Consider the following 19,139-nt stretch of genomic DNA (forward strand, 5'->3'; position numbering starts at 1 on the left):
TGCCACAATTCTGGATCCATGGTACAAACCATTAATGCACATTTTCATTCCTTTTTCAGACGGGGATGTTGCCAACTACAAAACTTGGATAGCTGTGGAAGCCAGTCACTTAGAAAAAGAACAGCCGGAAATTAAAGGCCTGATACTCCAGGGCACAGCAAGTACTGCTCCAAGTTCAAGTTCAGGGCCTGAGGGCAGTGCGGTTTGCTAACAGCAGCCAAAACCACCAACAACACCAAGTACAACATCAACAACAACAAGAACAGGAGCATCAACCCCAAAATTGTCACATGAATGGTTTCTACAGCAAGGGCTTAAGTCCAGTGCTGAGACAAACACAAAAGAGGCCAAGCAAAGCGGAGCACCCATGAGCATTGAGGGGATTGTCCAGGCCTATCTGGATGACCCAACAGAGGTCTTTGAACAAAACCCATTGCTGTATTGGTATGGGAAAAGGCACCAATGGCCAGTGCTCAGCAGGCTGGCGATAAACTATCTGGCTTGCCCTGAGCGTGTTTTCAGTGCTGCTGGTGCCGTTCTGACAGTGAGAAGGACCAGTCTCTCGCCCCAAAATGTGGAGAGGTTAACCACGATCAAAATGAATCAGCATTTTATACCACCGGATTACACCATACCTGAAGTAGCACAGCAGGAAGATGATGACGGCAACTCAGGTCATGGAAGTAGTGTGTTAGATGACCTACTTCTGGGTGAACCACCAGAGTTTGAGGACGAGCTCTACTTCCCTGACAACTAGGCTTTCAAGTTACTTTCTTTCTTGCTTTGACGCACCAAAAAAAGCCCCCCAAAAACTTAAAGAAATAGAAATATTATTTACTTTTATCCTTTGTGTGTCTCACTGACTTTCTGGTTCGAATCACAAAAAATCCATCACCACTGTCCTACTCTTTTATTACAGAATTAGAGTTGCAACTCTGTACAGTCCGTGAAGAAGTAAGTCCACTCCTCTGAGTCCTGACTCGCCCTCAATAAATTTCCTTCAAGCCAGACATTGAATGGAGACTAGGATAACAAATCATTGTGAGATGTGTGCCTGCCTCATCGAGTCCCTCAAAGAACCTGATTATAATTATCTATCCTCCTTACCGATCCTAGAGGGACTGGCCTGGGAGAACATGTAAATGATGATGGCATGCATTGCACGCTGACTCTGAGTGATTGGTGTTTGTGTTGTTGTTGTGCATGATGTCTACTAGTATTTAACGCAAAAACCAAAGGAAATGATGGACGGAGTGTTGAACATTGCAAGCACTCACCCCCAGTCAACTGATCTGGGTTTAATCCGTCACCGTTCTTTAGCCCACTCTGCCACCCAAGTTCAGACATGGCCATATGCAAATCAGTCTGACCCTGTGCCTCCTGGGAACAGTCCAGCCGGAACTGCCAAGCCATGTCTTCCCTGACCCGGAAACAAGCTTCCTAGGACCGGTTTCTGGCATTTCACCCCAGTTCAGATTTCCTTCGGTTTTTGCTTTGTTCGCCATGAGTTGGCTCAGACGTGAGTCCCTTGCTCACTTTGCCACTGGATTCAAGCAAGCCTGGGAAGACATGGCTTGGCAGTTCGGGCTGGACTGTTCCCATGAGGCACAGGGTCAGACTGATTTGCATATGTCCATGTCTGAACTGGGGTGCCAGAGTGGGCTAACGAACGGTGATGGATTAAACCCAGATCAGTTGACTGTGGGTGAGTGCTTGCAATGTTCAACACTCCGTCCATCATTTCCTTTGGTTTTTGCTTTGTTCGCCATAAGTTGGTAGGGTATGCTCAGATGTGAGTCCCTTGCTCACTTTGCCACTGGATTCAAGCAAGTCTGGCGGAAGACGTCTGAAATGCCAGAAACCGGTCCTAGGAAGCTTGTTTCCGGTCCAGGGACGACATGGCTTGGCAGTTCGGGCTGGACTGTTCCCATGAGGCGCAGGGTCAGACTGATTTGCATATGGCCATGTCTGAACTGGGGTGCCAGAGTGGGCTAAAGAACGGTGATGGATTCAACCCAGATCAGTTGACTGGGGGTGAGTGCTTGCAATGTTCAACACTCCGTCCATCATTTCCTTTGGTTTTTGCTTTGTTCGCCATAAGTTGGCAGGGTATGCTCAGATGTGAGTCCCTTGCTCACTTTGCCACTGGATTCAAGCAAGCCTGGCTGAAGACGGCTGAAATGCCAGAAACCAGTCCTAGGAAGCTTGTTTCCGGTCCAGGGACAACATGGATTGTAGGCAATCGTGACGATTGCCTACCGGCGGAAAAGTGTTGGACGATCTTTAAGTCTGTCGCGGTACTCCCACCATGCTCCCTTAACAGATTTATGATGGTCGGCTGCCAAGACTGTGTGTCGTCCATGTGTAGTGTTTGTCTTTGCCAAACTTTTCCCAAAACCCCCTTCCCAACCGTTCATCACACCCTAACCCTCTTCCCCCGGGCTGTGTAATTTATATTGAGGTGTGACTAAATTTAATTTACACCAATATTGATCACACACTTGCTGGGGCGGATGTGGTGAAAGCAACACTTCCTCAAGGCAGGGCGAAGATCTTCTTCTGCTCTAAGTATATACTTTATTTTAGCCCACACTGGCAATATTAGATTGCCCACCCATGCTCAGTTTCGATATTCAAATTTCTTTTCCAAAGGAACATAAAGAATCCATCATAATAATATAATTGGTTGCCAGCATAGAGAAATCAATCATCATCCTAGTTTCAGCACTAAAGGTTACAAAGGTGCTTATCTGCTTCAACATCATAGCTAGAGATGACTTCAGTTTGTAACTTGTACTAGGCTAGCCCTCCAGGCATTCCGGTTTATTTTACTTTAGCATTGCTTATGATCGTCATGGTTTCTTGTTTGGTAGTCTTCTTGTGTACTGTACTTCTACTACTCGTTCCAGAGTCTCCCTCAGGTGACTGACTGTCTCATTTTCTTTTTTGCAAATGCCACTGCCAGTGTCTACTGCTACTACTCCCACCACCATGGCACCTTCGGAAACCAAACCATCATCACCATGCAGCCATCGTTTCGCCTAAGTATAAATAAACATCAATCATAGGTAAGAGAAGAAGTTTGGGGGAGGCACATAAATAATAATATGGAAATTAATTAATTAATTCACACACCCAAACCCTTCCATGTCCATAGGGGATTCAGCTGTAGACTGCATAGACTAGGAGGAAAGACTGACAGTACTAGTAGGACAAGTCACAAGTGAGGGTACCGCATCTATCTGTTGATTTGTTACACTATCGGCAGAATATTTCAATCAAAAACTGGATGCGGCCCTGCAGCAGCAAAGGAAAACATGTGAATTAAAAGAGTAACCCCCCCACAAAACATTTACTTCATATGTAAAGTATAAATAATCTATTCCCCTAACAAATAAGCTAATGAAAAAAGCCACAATACCTGACTCACCCCTCTCCCTAACCCCAACCAATGTCCATAGGAGTCCAATATCCATTGTCCATAAATATAAACCATAACTTTTCCCCAACGCTCGATTCCCACACACCCAAAAAAAGATTTAAAAAGGGGCAAGGCGACGGAGTTCTAGCGGTGGGCTCGCCGGTTACTCTCCTGGGTCTTTATCCTCTCCTTTAGGCACGCCATCCGTAGGAGCATGCAGCGCTTGAATGCCCTACGATTGCATGCACAGGGGTGGGCAACAGTGTTCAAAGAAGTGCGGCGGGCGGCTGCCAGACCATGGCGCCGTACCACTGGAGGCACTGGGGGGGGCTTGGCCGGGGCCCGGGGCATTGGGGGAGGCTGCAGCTGCTGCCGCCTCCTCCTCTGCCAGAACCACCAGCCACCGATATTCGGTACGGATGGCCTCCAGCTTCCGTTACCAGGCCATGGCTGCTAACTCCTTCCTGTTTGCGAGTGGTTTTGGTTGGGAAGGAGTAGCTATATCAAGAAATAAAAAAGACAATTGTAACCAATACTCTTAGCAAAACAGTAACACAAAATTAATTCTACACATAAAATTATAGTGGCACAGTAGCACCAGCAAGCACAGTACATAACACTTGTGATATCCTCCCTCTTCCTCGGTCTCTAACATTTGTGGGAGTTTCAGGCATTACTACTAGGCACTATGGAGTAGACAAGTCTTCTTCTCTCTCTCTTGTTTAGCTAAATTAACCTTCTATGCATGCCAGCTCAGTCAGCTTGCGCCCTAGACTGACATACTTGTGTCGCAGACTCACGTTATTTTTATTTACTACTGTCTGCAGGTGGGGCAGCTGTAGCCTACAACTGCACAATTATCTTATTTTTCTATTATGGCCATACTCTGTTACATAAATGGCAACTGCTCAATTTCACTTTCACCCTGACTACTACAACAAGGCAGATGATATCTGATCCCAATGATTGTTGATTTTATGGACGACATAAGGTACTACTGATTGATTGTGTAACCATGCAGCCGATAGGCCAGCCATGGCAGGCTGACATGGTCGGAAATGACATAGGTAGAGAGTGGGCCTCGGAGTCAGAGGGAGGTGATTCATAATGGGTGGGTATGGGTACATACATACACATTATATATACTGTGCTTGCAAACTACTGTGAGTCAAGGGAGTATTCTGAAATACAACCTTGAATCAAAAACCTTGAAAGAAAACAGTCCTTGTTTCTCTTCCCAGCTATTTTTCCATTTATAATTGCATTGCTCTTCTAACATTATGTATTTTTAATTCTAATCTTATTCTATATTTCACCCTTGGCTGTGCTACTCTGGCACAGTTTATTTTTCTTTTACATTGTCTTCATCCAGTAACAGTGCCCACCTATGGTGTCATTGAATACCATCCAGGCATACATCTATCCATTCAAAGTAAACATGGCTATCTTTCTTCTTAATCTCTCAACAAACATTTCACCAACAACATACATTTGTAATTGTTTTTTAAACCACCACCCATGCGTCCTTCCTTGATTGCCTCTGAGTATGACCCATCAAACCCCCTGGAGTATTCCTGTCTCCCATACAGTTTCACCCACCTAGGCAGGCATCCTTTCTTTCACCTTTCACCCATCCTTCAATCACCCAGGCATCCGATTCCTGTCAGCCACCTATGCATCCCAGGCATCCTTCTCTGCCAGTCATATATTGCATGTCACCCGTCCTTCCTCCTTCCATCCTTCTTTCCCTTTTCGTTCAACCCATCCTTCCAGGTCGTCTCACTCTTAGTCTTCTTCATAAAACTTTCCGAGCTGAGTTGAAGTGAGATAGAAGAGGCCATTAGTTACTCAACTATCGCTGCTAATGCTATTGCTAATGCTAAGTAAAGGGTGTCTTCTTCAACGGTTGTTCACAACAACTTAGTGTCTCTCAACAGTACAATGTACACCTTTGCAGTGGGTGTGTGTTGTCAATAAGTAAGGAACATAACTTCCCACCGCCAGCCACTGCTGCTGGCTCACCCACCCCTGCAGCAGCTGCCGCATCTGCTCCCTCTGGGCTGGCGTTGCCTGCCCCGCCGCTGGCCCCGGCACTGGTGGTCGGTACGCCTAGAAAAAACATTACACATTTTTTAGATGCCATATATTCCTCCCCCTATTTTTTTTTTCACTAGCAAGTTTGAAAATACAATACATACATACACTACACACATCACTAGTACAAATCAGGTACTAGAGTAGAGTAGACAGTAGTATGTCCTATCCTATCAAAAATAGTAAAATATCTGGCTGGACACTTTGTTGGTGGCAATTTTCGAAAAGCCTCTCAAGAAGAGGACAACCCAAAGGACTGGACTCAGTGGCTAGAGATATTGGTGAATCTGAGTTTTAAAACCTTTTAAAAAGAAAAAGAGTGGCCAACTGGGCAAGTTACAGACATACTAATAGTAGTACAGAGTCAGAGGCAGTTATATTGATGTAAAAAGAAAAAAAAGACACTAAAAATATAATAACTAGGTAGGTAATGCGGGGATAACAAGAATTTAGAAACAGGTACATCGAAGAAGATTAGGTAAAAAATAGAATTAGGAAACGGAATTAATAGTTCGGAAAAAATAAGGTGCAGTAAAAGTTAGGGAAATATAATTATTAATATTAACAACAGGAAGACTTACTGGGGTCAACGGCAGAGCCCTCTGTAGAGGAGCGATCCTGGCCCTGGGAGGCATCTCCAGCTCCCGCCTCAGACCCCATCATCTTCTTGCCCCTGGATGCTGATCATGTAAGACATAACAAAGATACAAAAATTGATTGATGTGAAACAAATAATACTTTTTTTTTAAACGCTCTAAAAAGATTTTTTGACAGGAAACAACAATTGCAATAAAATTGACCTATCTAATCTGATCGACTAGTAGTATTGCGATCGTGAACCGTCTAGTTATTTTATTTATTAATCCAGTGTTCCATTCCGATTCCAGAATTCTAAACCTAGCCTGCCTATTCCAAAGACATTGGAATAAATAAATTGCCAAAAATTATATTTGCTTTTTCTAAGTTCCGATCTCATTTGCAATCATCAATGAATCAACTCCCTTTCAACTTCCTTTGACAGGCCAATTGTTCTCTAAGTCTGTATTTCCATTTATTGTAGTCCTCAAAAATGCATAGATGGACACATGTATATTTATTGCATACACCAAATTGTTGGTTGGTTGCTGCTGATGTGCTAATGACTGATGAGTTGCTATATTACTCACTCACTAACAAGCTACAAATGTTTCTACTAAGGAGAACTGAAGTCAGCAGAGCATGACGGAGGAAGCTATATCAAAAAAAGGAGGGGGGGACCAGGAGCTTGTTAATGGTCCAGTGCCTATGCTCCAAAAGAATCGATCAGGTACTCACAAAAAGAGGCACTGTTCCCGAGCGAATCAGGTCAAGAGGTGACCAGGATTCACGTAAGAAAAAGGAAGGGGAAAAATTATTTGGTATCTATCTCCTTTATGAGTAGTACGAGCAGGCGTCTGGACCGGGCAGGTTTCCAGTGCCGTCACCTCAGCAACCCCCCTAGAAGGAGTGGGCATCCAACGCCATTAGTCTTATGGAGTAATTCAGACTCCATCGCTAGGTCAGCTTCAAAGGGGGCATAACTTACTCCTTCACTCACTCACTACTCATAAAGGAGATAGATACCAAATATTTTTTTCCTCCCCTCCTAATAGCGATCGGGATAATTTTACCCTCCGCTATATTTCTGTCTGTGCACCATTTTCACTTCACCTTCACCCCTGGTCCTGAAGAAACGCCAAGGATCACTTTGACCACCCAAGGCGTGAAACATGTCGACCTCTTTTTAAAGTTATCTAGACACATTACGACTCTATTGATAACGACCTGCCTACGGGCTTTTTAATCATACCAAGGGTACCTCTTTATTAAATCACCATATGTCCGGTACTCCTTAGGTATTTTTTAAACACACTTCACTCACACTAGCTTGCACCGACCATTCTGGGACTCCCCTCCCACACACCCGCATGCACCCATCGGCTGTTCTTTAAAAGATCTCCGCCAAAGAGACCCTTCGGGGGACCCGTAGGGCATTGCACCGCCGGCCCGACGAGGAGCACACGCCCGATGATGAAGCATGACATCCTTCGGGGTGTGTGAGGGCAACAAGAGACAATATTGTGTCTCCCCCGCCACCCAGAACACTTCATCCCTGACCTAATTTCCTTTACCCTTCCTTTTTCTTACGTGAATCCTGGTCACCTCTTGACCTGATTCGCTCGGGAACAGTGCCTCTTTTTGTGAGTACATGACGGAGGAAGCGTCACGCGGACCGCTAACAAAGTACCAACTATAATAACTACCTACCTACCACCACTATGTCAGTGACAGGACAAAGGAAAGGAGTCTCACTAGCATTACCTAACTTATAGTTCTCTCTAACCTCTCTTACATAATCAGCCCAAGCGAGCGCAAAGTTGCAAATAAGTGAGACTAGTAGTGCAGTGTACCTGTCTAGAAGAATAACAATGACATAATATAAGATTTTCAAACGTAACTTACTTGCATGTAAGCAGTAGCAGCATTCTTGCTATTTGGGAAAAAAACGAATATTCGCAATAACACAGATCACACAATAGTAATATAATTAACTACTCACCAAGCCCCGGGACCTCAACACCTAGCAGGTCCAGCAGATCCTCATCCTGGTCCAGGATATCGGGCCACCAGTGAGTCAGCTGGTTGTGGGTGCGCCGGACTTCAGAGCAGCAAAACACTGCACGTCGCACCCTCTCCCAACGGCAGTGACGCTCTTGGTTCCCATAGCCGGAGCCAGGCCTGCCACCTGCTGCCAAGGTTAAGGAGTGGTGGTGCTGTACAAAAATAACAAGGGCGGCCACCTCCCCCTTGGAGAAAAAGGCCCGGGCCTGCACCCCTTCCGTGTGCCGTCTTCCCCAAGGAAGGCATCTCCTGGTCACACTACCCTTGGCCTTAGCCATGGTTCTGGTGGGGCAGGGGCGGAAAAGAAAATTTAGAAGTAAAAAATAAAGTCAGGAGAAGAAGTAGGGAAGAAAAAAGCAAGTAAAAGAAAAACAGCACAAATAACGCAGTAAAAGTAGAAAAACCTGCAAAATATACACTTAGGGAGAGAGAGGGTTAGATAATCATAAAAAAGATCAGAAGAAAAGTTTAAGAAACAAAGGATTGAACAGATTGGAGAGGGATGATAACAGGCCCAAGAACCATACAAAGAAAAGAAAAACAAGATGGCCGCACCAGTTAGCGAACACGTGGTGAAGTTTGTGCAATATTTCCCCCCAAACACGCAATCCGCGTAGTTGAACATCAGAAACGTCTCGCGAGCATGCACGAGGATGCAGGACAAGCAACTCGGCATGCTCGCGGAACTCCATGTAGCGTTGCAGAGTTTTTTAGCTCTTCGCGGAGTTTCGCATAGCACGGCTATGCGAACTCAGCCTGGGCTTAGTTTCAAGGACGGCGTATGGTGAAGGATGGTTGCCAGTTTGTGGGAATTTATTGCTATTTTAGTCCATATGCTCTGAGGAAGAGAAGCGGCTTCAGACGTTTCTGGTACTTTCTAGTTAGCCATAACACTATACAGCAAAGGGAGGCCGTTTCTGAACGTTAAGCCTTGTGGCTTTATCAATCACTCACGAAAATATTAATGTTGGGTGAAACGAGGGTCGGCTCTCAGAGATCACCATTATCTTGTGCCTGAGGAAAGAGGCGACGCAACTGTAAGGAAAGGGAAGAACTACACGAAGTTTCAAAGAAATAAAATCTCTTGCTTTGTGGCGCACCTCACGTGCCAGGTGGCCGATGCTTCATGGACCACGCATGCGCTAGGAGCACAGGCCCTTTGTTATGATTGACTTCACCCCCAGATGAATCAGCTGTGCTTCTAGTAACTGAAAACTAACTTGCCATGTTCGATATACCCACGCTTATGTTCACATTACGTTATAAACAGATGACATTTTCCTTCACCTCTGCCCACGCAAAGGTTGTGAGTCTGGCACCGAAATGCTTCTCTTCACACATTGCTCACTGCAACTATTTTTGGAAGACCAGAGAGCTCAGCTTGGCATGAAATTCAAACAGCATTTTCTTTAAAATGGTGATTGGATGAAGGCAGTCACAATCCTGAAGGGAAATGTCATTTTTTATACAGCCACAAGCTGCAGAATTTAGCTGCATATCAACAAGGCGGAGCTATAAAATTATCGCCGCCTTTGCGTCCGTTTTCGGACGAAAAGCGGCGATAATTTTATCGCTTTATCAGCAAGGTCTCACTATCGCGTGAATCCTTGCCTTAGAGCCCTTTCCCATAACGCCCACCTTTGCATCTCTAATGAGATGCAAAGTGGGCGTTCCATCCCAAAATAAGTGGAGAAATGTCGCTAACCGACATTTCTCCAATTATCAATGGGCACGCTAACAAGCATAGCGATAAGAAAAGTAGCCTTGGTTTTCGCTACTTTCCTTACGCCTGCTTTTCCTTTGACTAAACAATGTTAGCCAATGGGTGGTGGATTATAGGGCTGATTCCACTCAGCCCTATCAACAAGGATATCGCCGTTTTCCAGCGATGTTCCATGGAAAGCATCGCTATCACAGGAATAATTATCGCCATTGCGCATTTCGTTGGTAATACAGCGCTAGCATGGCGATAATTATCTGCGATAGCCGGCGATAAAATTCCTCACGCTAAGGGCGGCCAGCGATAATTATCTCTGCTGCTTGTTGATATGCCCCTTAGTTCCTAATTTGTGAAACTGAGGGATATCAGTCACAGGTAAGTGAACGGTTTGCCAAGGATCACACACACCGTGTGCACTGTTAGAAGAACTAGTGCTGTCTCTTTCCACCCTACGCTACTTGGTCAATGAGCCACATTTCATCCCTGTTTGAAAGGGAATATGTATTGAAGAATCCGTCTAATGGGCAGTAAACTTAGAAACGTTTATTAGCATTTTCATGTTAAAAATAAAATCAGAGTCTTAGTCAACAACCGAAGGTGGGGAAAGATAGTTATTTGAAATGTAAACTGAGAGAAGCACTCACATTTTCTATGTTGCTCAAATTAATATTGGGCACAAAAGGCCAGTGGTGGCTTCTCCATAATCGTGGAGGAGTGTCGCAATTCAGATTGTTCGAGGCTACCAAGGCTTTAAGAATGGCTTGGATGGTAGGTACTAGTTTTTTTAAATGTATATTGAAATAACAAACAACAGTGTTTCTGCTCATCATTAAATTACACAAACAGCGCTACCATGTGGCTGCTATCATAAGTGCAGGATCAAGCAGAGTGCCAGTATTTAACCCCTCCGCTGCTAGGCCTCCCCCCCCACCCCTTGCTAAGCCTTTTTCTTTGGCTATTTGAGGTAGTTCACGCTTAGGCCCCTGTAACTTTTTGACCACATAAGGTATCCATGCCAAATTTGCGTCCTTTTCTTCCAACATCATGGGAATTTTAAAGGTACCCAGGGTTTGTTGATTCCCTCGGAGGGGACCCGGAAATTAGCCAAAATACAGCTACATTTCTGGGGGTTTTTTTACATGGGGAAAAAAGGGCTATAGATGTAAGCAACTGTTTTTTTCCTGCAAATGGTATCAACAAAGGGGTTGTGGTGCTGAAATCATCATCTTCCCAGCTTTCAGGGACAGGAAGACTCTTGTCAGAAAACCAAAATGTTTTACACAGTGCTGGCATTTTACTGGGACATAACCTATTTTTACTATTTTTTGTGCTTTCAACCTCCTTCCAGTTAATGGTAAAAATGAGTATGAAACCAATCATGGATCCTGGAAAGCTTTACATTTCTGAAAAGTAGACAAAATATTGAATTAATCAAGGGGTCATTTGTGTAGATCCTTCAAGGTTTTCTTATAGAAACAGTAGAAAAAAATGAAAATGACTTAAACAAACCAGCCATTTGTGCCAATGTTTTCACCTGTAACTTCTACTAAGTATGACAGGTGTTTGAAAGCAATATACCGTTATATCCTCTGAACCCTTCTGGTTGTGGGGATATATAGGACTTGTAGGTTCACCAAAAACCCGAGGTGCTCAGAGCCAATAACTGAGCAGTGTCTTGCAATGTTTTTTTATTCTGTACTGGGTATATAGCAATTCATTTGGGAAAATATAAACGGAAACATTGGTATTAAAGACACCTATGTATTTCTGAAATGGGAACAAAATATAGAGTTTATAAACAGCAGCTATTTGCACATCTCCAAAATTATGGGTACCCATACTAGCATGTGAATTATAGGACATTTTTCAAAGTGACTTCTTTTTTACACATTATCTTACATTTGGAAGGCAGAAATGCATTGAAAGTCAATAGGTAATAACAGTTGCTCTACAATTCTGTTTTTCCCTAAGACTCCCGATAAAAATTGTACCTCACTTGTGTGGGTCGGTGTAGTGCTGGTGATACGAAACGGCCCAAAACACAACCTGTCCACACCACATTTTCACAGTGAAAACAGACCCTTTTTTTGCAAAGTGCCTAGCTGTAAATTTTGAACCCTAGCTCTGCCGGCACCTAGCAAACTTATACATTTATGAAAACTTGACACCCAGGGAAATACAGGATGGGATGACTTGCCTGGCTCTCACCAGGTTCTGTTTCCCAGAATCCCCTGCAAACCTCAAACTTTATTTTTTTTCAAACACGTTTTCCTCACTTTCCTGTGGTGGAAAGTTATGGAATCTGCGTGAATCCACAAGACTCCACCACCCCGCATTTCGCAAAGTCTTCAGAGAAAAATGGTACCTCTCTGTGTGGGTAGGCCTAGTGCTCCTGACAGGAAACGGCCCAAAACGCAACGTGGACACACCACATTTTCACAGTGAAAACTGATACTTTTTTTGCGAGTGCCTAGCTGTAGATTTTGAACCCTAGCTCTGCCGGCACCAAGGGAAACCTAGCAAACCTATACATCCAGGATGGGATGACTTGTCTGGATCAGTTTAGCAGCAAAAATCTAATTTTTCTCACATTTCCGTGTGGGAAAGTTGTGGGATCACCGGGCTGACACAAATTTTCTACCACCCAGCGTTCCCCCAGGTCTCCCGATATAAATGGTACCTCACTCGCCTGGGTGGGTCAAGTACCCGTGACTGGCAAGGGCCCAAAACGTATTGAGGAGACATCAAAATTACCTATCACAAAACAACCTAGTTTTGCAAATTGGATCACCTGGGTTTTTTTCCCCGGGCTCGGCGGTCATCTTGGGAAACCTACCAAACCCACACATTTATGAAAACACACACAGAAATCTGCACAAGCCAAACCTCACTGGACTCCCCAGGGTGTTTAGTTTTCAGAAATGTGTAGGTTTGGTAGGTTTCCCTTGATGGCCGCGGGTCCGGGGCCAAAAAAACAGGTGCCTCCCCTGCAAAACCAGGTAACCGAACTTTGGAAGAAAAAAATCCCTGGAGCCTAGTGAGCTTTCTGCCCCTCCGGGTGGAGATCACAGGCTATTGCCCCCATCTGCCTCCTGGGGCGCAGAAAGTCTTATGCCTTCTTTGGGGGGTAGGGGGAAAATTGGCACGCCCATTTCATTGTAATGACGACAGCGCGCCATTTGTGCGATCGTCATTACAATGAAAACCCTAACCATGCTTTAGGAGGTTGGGGAAGCTCATCCCCACCTCCCAAAGCAAAAAAAAGGGATTTTTTTAAAGTTTGCTCATGACGGAATGGTTCCGTCATGAGCATGGAAGGGGATAAGTGCTGGTGCTAGCACCGGAAACCACTGGGCCAAATTAAGCACTGATGCTACGTACTCTGATTTGCTCAATTATGGTTACTTTTAGTCAATCCACCATGACACTGCATTTTTCTCTATTTTTTATGCAAGAATTGTGTATTTGAATCCCTTGCATTTAAAGGTTAGCTAGATTTTTAGGATGTTCCTCTAGGTATGCTGTCCAATTGCGTATTGGTCTTTTAATTTCACTTGAAACTTAGAATAATTGTGATTTCTGACTTTGTACTTTGTATTTGTGGCACTGTAGCACATTTTGCATTGCTCTGTCCCGCTTCATTTTTCGAGATTTTAAAATAAAACCCTTTAACTTTTCCCTTTATCTAGAACTCAGTTATTGAGTGGTCCCAGTTACTTACTTGCTCCTTTACTAAACTAATGGTGGGGAGGGTGCCTTTAAATTCAAGATCAACTCCAGAGCAGAACGGCAGAGGTACATTTTGAGTGTTTTGAGTTTTGAGGTGACCAGAATTTCAGGGCGTGGGGTTCCGCTTCTACGTCATTTAAGAACAGTATCATCTGCAATCTCATGTTTTTACTTTTTCTCTTGCACACAGCAAATTGTGGACAAAATTGGACATGCTCTAGTTTGTAATCAAAAAATCAATCAACAGACTTCATCTGAGATTAGAAGATCCCTTATGAATGGGATCACCCCTCACACCTCCTGATTAATGTAAAACATAAGTAAAGGGCTCTATGGTGTTTAAAGGAAACAAAAACATTGCCTGGTCTGCAGGCAGAAGGAGACAAACAAACTGAGGCATGACTCTCTACAGAGAGAGCCAACTCTCATTCCCCTGGTGGACGGTAAGTACACATGTCCTACTTTTTAAACACCATACACACAGGGTATTATCAAGCACTAACTTAGGGATGAGTTATAAGCATTAAAAAAGGAAGGTTTAAGCCTTCAAAGGAATATTTTTCAAGGTAGAATTCACAGGTTTAAAACTGCACACTCAGGCAACAGGGACAGTTCTGCAGATATTGTTTTGTCACTTTAGTGGTTACACAATAGGTGCTGCAGTCCATTAGTGAGTGGTGGAGAAACTGCTAGCAGGTGGAAAACTCAGTGGAAATGGCCGGGCCAGGTACCAGCGCCTTTACGGATTGGGGCTAGGTGGCCCCCAACAAAATCTTCTGATAATGGTCCTCCACCTACATCCATACCTGCCTCTATGCTTGTTTCATCAACTTGGCAGCTGACAAGAGAAAACGGGGTCAGCGTATCCCGAGCCACCCGCTTTTATTTGCTTTTCATTTGCTTTCATTCACAAGCTTGTATTGGTGAGCCTGACAAGCCCTGCCTTGTCTGAATGTGGCTGATTGTGGCAGCCCCCCCATTTAGCAATATGGAAAAGAAGAAAACCACTGGTGGTCAATCTGTCTTTTGTGCCCCTGAGAAGTGCATTTCAAATGATAAAATGATGGAGAGAGCTATGGGGGTTATTAGCACCAAGATTACTTTGACTGAGAGATGGCTTTCATTAAATTTGGGCTCTGCTTCGGGCCCCTCTGTTAGCAAGGCTGCTGTTGACTTAACTCTGAGCCCGTGCTAGGTTTGACCCCACTTACTGCTGCACTAACCACTCCACCAACTGGTGAAACCTCCTACACTACTAACTCTCCTATTATGGCATAGAGTAACATCAGCATCTCTCAGCACCACTACCAATAAGCGAGAGAGCAAAATGGGGGACTCATAACAGGCATGAACCGATCTCTTGCTATACCGACCAGCCAGACTGTGGCTTTGAACTCTGCTCCCCAAGCCTCGTTCCTCTCCTCCTCATATTGCATGTCCTCTTCTTCTGTGGTGTGGATTTTGGGGGATTTAAGCTCCAGCCAGTCTTGTATTGAGCATTTTATGGAGGACTACTGTATACAATTTAAGACACTCTTTTTGGCTGGACTTTCGCCCTTGATGGACAGAGTTATATCTATAAAATCTGAAATAGCCACTTTCTTAAGGCCGTCAACTCAATTAGCTGTACCCCTGCTATCACTTCTGGATTAGGGGTAGGGGACAGGGCAGTAGGGGTAAAGGTTAACAATGTGTTGGTTGGGCACTGGGTCCATTCGTCCTAACAGGGCAAATGGGGACATAGTTGTGTTATGAACCTGATGAGAAGCAATGAAGGCAAGAGTCTTGTTGCCCCATCCTGCTCTTTCTACTTCTGCTCTCCCCCCTATTTTATTTCCCCTGGAGGTGTGTCCATATTTTATGGTTCAAACAGGAGTCCCTCCCTTGGTGGAGAATAAGGTTGAATCTTTTGACGGACTGTGCAACAAAGTTACTCACAGGCTTCATGATAAAGTGAACTCAAGTGTATGTTTTTATGATGAGATGATAATGGTTTAGAGATTGAGTTGGGTTGGCCGCTCTAAGAAAAGCAGAGAGGGTGACTGTGTTTTTGGTAATTTTAGATATCTCGCCCGTGTTGCTAGAGCCTTCAATGTGTTGGGATCTATTTGTACGACTAAGGGTAGGGTGGTATTTCCTCCACCTGCCACTAAGAAGGCCTTTGATTCTATCTATGTTCCCACCTATACAGAGAGCATGCCCATTTGTTATTCCAACCAGTAACCGCTTTTCCCACCACTCTGGCATTCAGGAAATTGATTAACTCCTTGAGTCAGCAGAAGTTCCATTTGAGGGTGTAGTTTTGCCCGCATTTGGGGTGGAGATGACGTCTAGGCCATGGCCATATTTTGCAGACATGGATGAATAGCCCCCTCCCTCTATTGCTAACCCAGCATTAGATGGATCAAAACAGTAACAAAGGGTGGCCTCTCCCACTGGTCGTGCTGTAGACTCCATTATAATGATTATTGACGGCTCTACTAGCAAAGAGAGCAATGGAAGATTCTCCCTAGTCTGCTGGAATATAGCAAGACTCTCTGCCAAACTGGCTGACCTAGAATGGGGTGCTTTTATTGATGGATTTGACCTGTGTGTGTTTTAGGAGACATGGGCCACAGAAAGTGATCATAGAATTTTTTTTCAAAGATACAGCACATTTGCCACCTGCTCTGTGACCGGCCATCCTTATGGTGGACTGTTAATATGGCTCAAAACTATGTTGAGGGGACAAACAAGAAAGATTTTAGTACAGTTCTTGGATATGCTGGGGTTAGAGGTTGTCAAGCCTAGTGGGAAATTTTGGCTACTTATTAACGTCTATACCAGGCACACATCTTTTAGAGTACCCTCTCCTACTGTAGAGATTTTAGGTGTTTTATTAATTTTTATGCAAAGTCACACATTAGCATCACTTAATTTTAATGCTACATTTGAGCCTAGTGCATGTTTGTCAGAACTAATAGCCGAAGAAGAATCACTTTGGGGCATCCCCGCCATAGAGGCAATGTCTTTTGCTCGATTATCTGGTGCAGCCGTGCAAGTTGCTAGTATTTGTTTGTCATATGGCCTGAGAGTTTGCACTGGCGGATCACAGTCACACACCTCACTGTTCCCCACTTTTCACAGAGTTAACTATAGTAGTTGAATTAATTACATCTTCCTAGATGTTAGAGCATGGAAGTTCTGATTGATATTGCAATTCCCATAGATATGAAAGCGACTACTTCCCTCTTGTTTTGGACTCAGGCGCTGGGTGGCAGAAGCTCAGGAGAGGAGAGAAATTGAAACACACAGATTGGCAGTATCTACGGCAAGGTTTACCTTGAATTTGATACAATTGATCCAATAATCATTTCTAATAAAAAGGAAATAAATTATATGAACGATTTTTCAAGGAACATCATTGGACTGGGGCCAAAAATGGAAGACAGTGATTGAGGGAAGTTTGCCAATGATTTTACCATCTGTTGTTTTCACAAAAGATGGTTCTTATATGAAAATAGTCTTGAGGGTTATTATGTGTTCCACAACCCAGCTGTTAGATACTAGAGGGGTAGACCGTGCGGGGGTTTGGCAACTTATGTTGCATGTAATCTAAATTGTGAAATGGTCCAATGTTCCTTGTCAGTAATTGCTCTTGATTTACTTCATGTCAGGCTCCTGAAACCAAATGACGAAGTTGCCTGCATGGATATAATTAATGTATACATTCCACCAGGATGGAGGGAGGATGTATAGCTGATATGGTTCAATATGATGATTTATTTAGAGTCATCAAAAAGTTAAAACCCCTTGGATATGGGGAAAACTAAGGCTGAGAGGGGTAAACATCTCCTTTTTATTTGTGGGCATTTCAATGTCCTCCCAATGGACGGAATGGCCAACGATGAGCTTCTGATGGAGATTTGTTACTTTGAAATACCTGAACCTGAGATGGCTTGGAATAAGCCATTTAGAAAGGGGCAGCCTTTTGTAAATCTCCTACTGAAGATGGGTCTTCGGCCATCAAACAACCATACTATATCTGATTACCCTGCTAAAACAACCTAAGGAGCAGGTCTTAGTGGCTCACTCATAGACTATGTACTACTCAACCTTGAGAATGGGGTTAATGTAAGTGACATGCTGGTAGTGAGGTGGGTAAAAAGCGATCATGACCCTCTCACAGTGAGACTGGCATTCAGGGCTAGTAGTAAATGGACCCAGTTACATACTGAGAACCTCTATCCTGTCCCAATTGAATCAGCTAATAATAGGATAACAGTAAGTTGGAAGTATGATTAATATTTAGCTGAAATGCCATACTGAGAACTGCTATTAAACAGAAAGGGAGATGACTTCTTTATTGACCAGGGTTTAGCAAATGAAATCATTTTGGATGATTTTCAAGCACTCCTAACAGAGATCAAACTAATGTGGACACGCCCAACTACCTATACTAACCAAGGTCAAGTCAATAAACCTAGATATGCTTGGTATGAGCATGTATGCTCCCAGGAAAAAGGCTAGTCTCACAGGCCCTTATTTATCGACACTGTGACAGGCACAGTGAAATTTATTTCCAGACCCTTAGGTGGGCTTACAAGCAATTGCTATAAACCAAGAAACAGCCTGGTTATAGGAGGAACTAAAGCAGTCAGCAGCCGAAAAGAACTCCCAAGTGTTTTTGGGGATTAGTTAGTTTTGTCGAAAGGGGAACCACCAGCCTGATCAGCCATCATATCAGTCCAAAGGACTGGGAAAATCATTTCAGTACCTGTACAGGGTGGAAAAGGAGAGGGGAACGAACATGGAGTCCATTAGATCATGGATATGAGAGGAGGAATGCTGGCCAAAGAGAGATTACTAGACTACAAATTTGAGGTCCAGAAGTTGAGCGAACTCTCCAGTCTATGAAACAAAATAAGGCACCTGATCTAGATGCTGTTCCATTAGATTTTTATTAGATGGGCCCAAATGACGGGTCTTGGGTCCTAACCAAGGTGTTTAAAGCTGCCATACATAGTGGCTGAATTTCTGCCTTCTGCCTTTCAGCAATTTTAATCTCAATCCATAAAAAAGGTAGCCCAGGCAATCCATTAAAATATGTCCAATCTCGCTCCAGTATGGAATAGGAAAAAGTTTCTGCAAATTATTACTCCATGAATTTCAAGGTATGGTAGATTCAGCCTACCAATTGACAGAGTTGCAAGCTGGCTTCAGTTCAAACGGGGGGACAGTTGAGTAGAAACATCACTTGTATCTAGTATGTTGTAAATATACTGTTATTCATAAAACCTCGCTATACCTAACTTTTTTTGATCTGAAGTCACCCTTCAACTTGGTCGATCACCCTAAATTATGGAAAGATTGGAATGACTGAGAGTCTCAACTCCACTATTACAAGCCATAAAACGTTTGCTTTAGGATTATACTGCATCTGCATGTTATGGGAAAATGGGGGAGTGCACTGCTCCATTCTCGATTGAAAGGGTGGTAAGTCAAGGGTGTCTATTAACCCCACCACTCTTCACTTTATTTATAAATGATGTTGTA

This window comes from Triturus cristatus, chromosome 8 (assembly GCF_964204655.1).
Source record: "Triturus cristatus chromosome 8, aTriCri1.1, whole genome shotgun sequence".
Classification (NCBI taxonomy): Eukaryota; Metazoa; Chordata; class Amphibia; order Caudata; family Salamandridae; genus Triturus; species Triturus cristatus.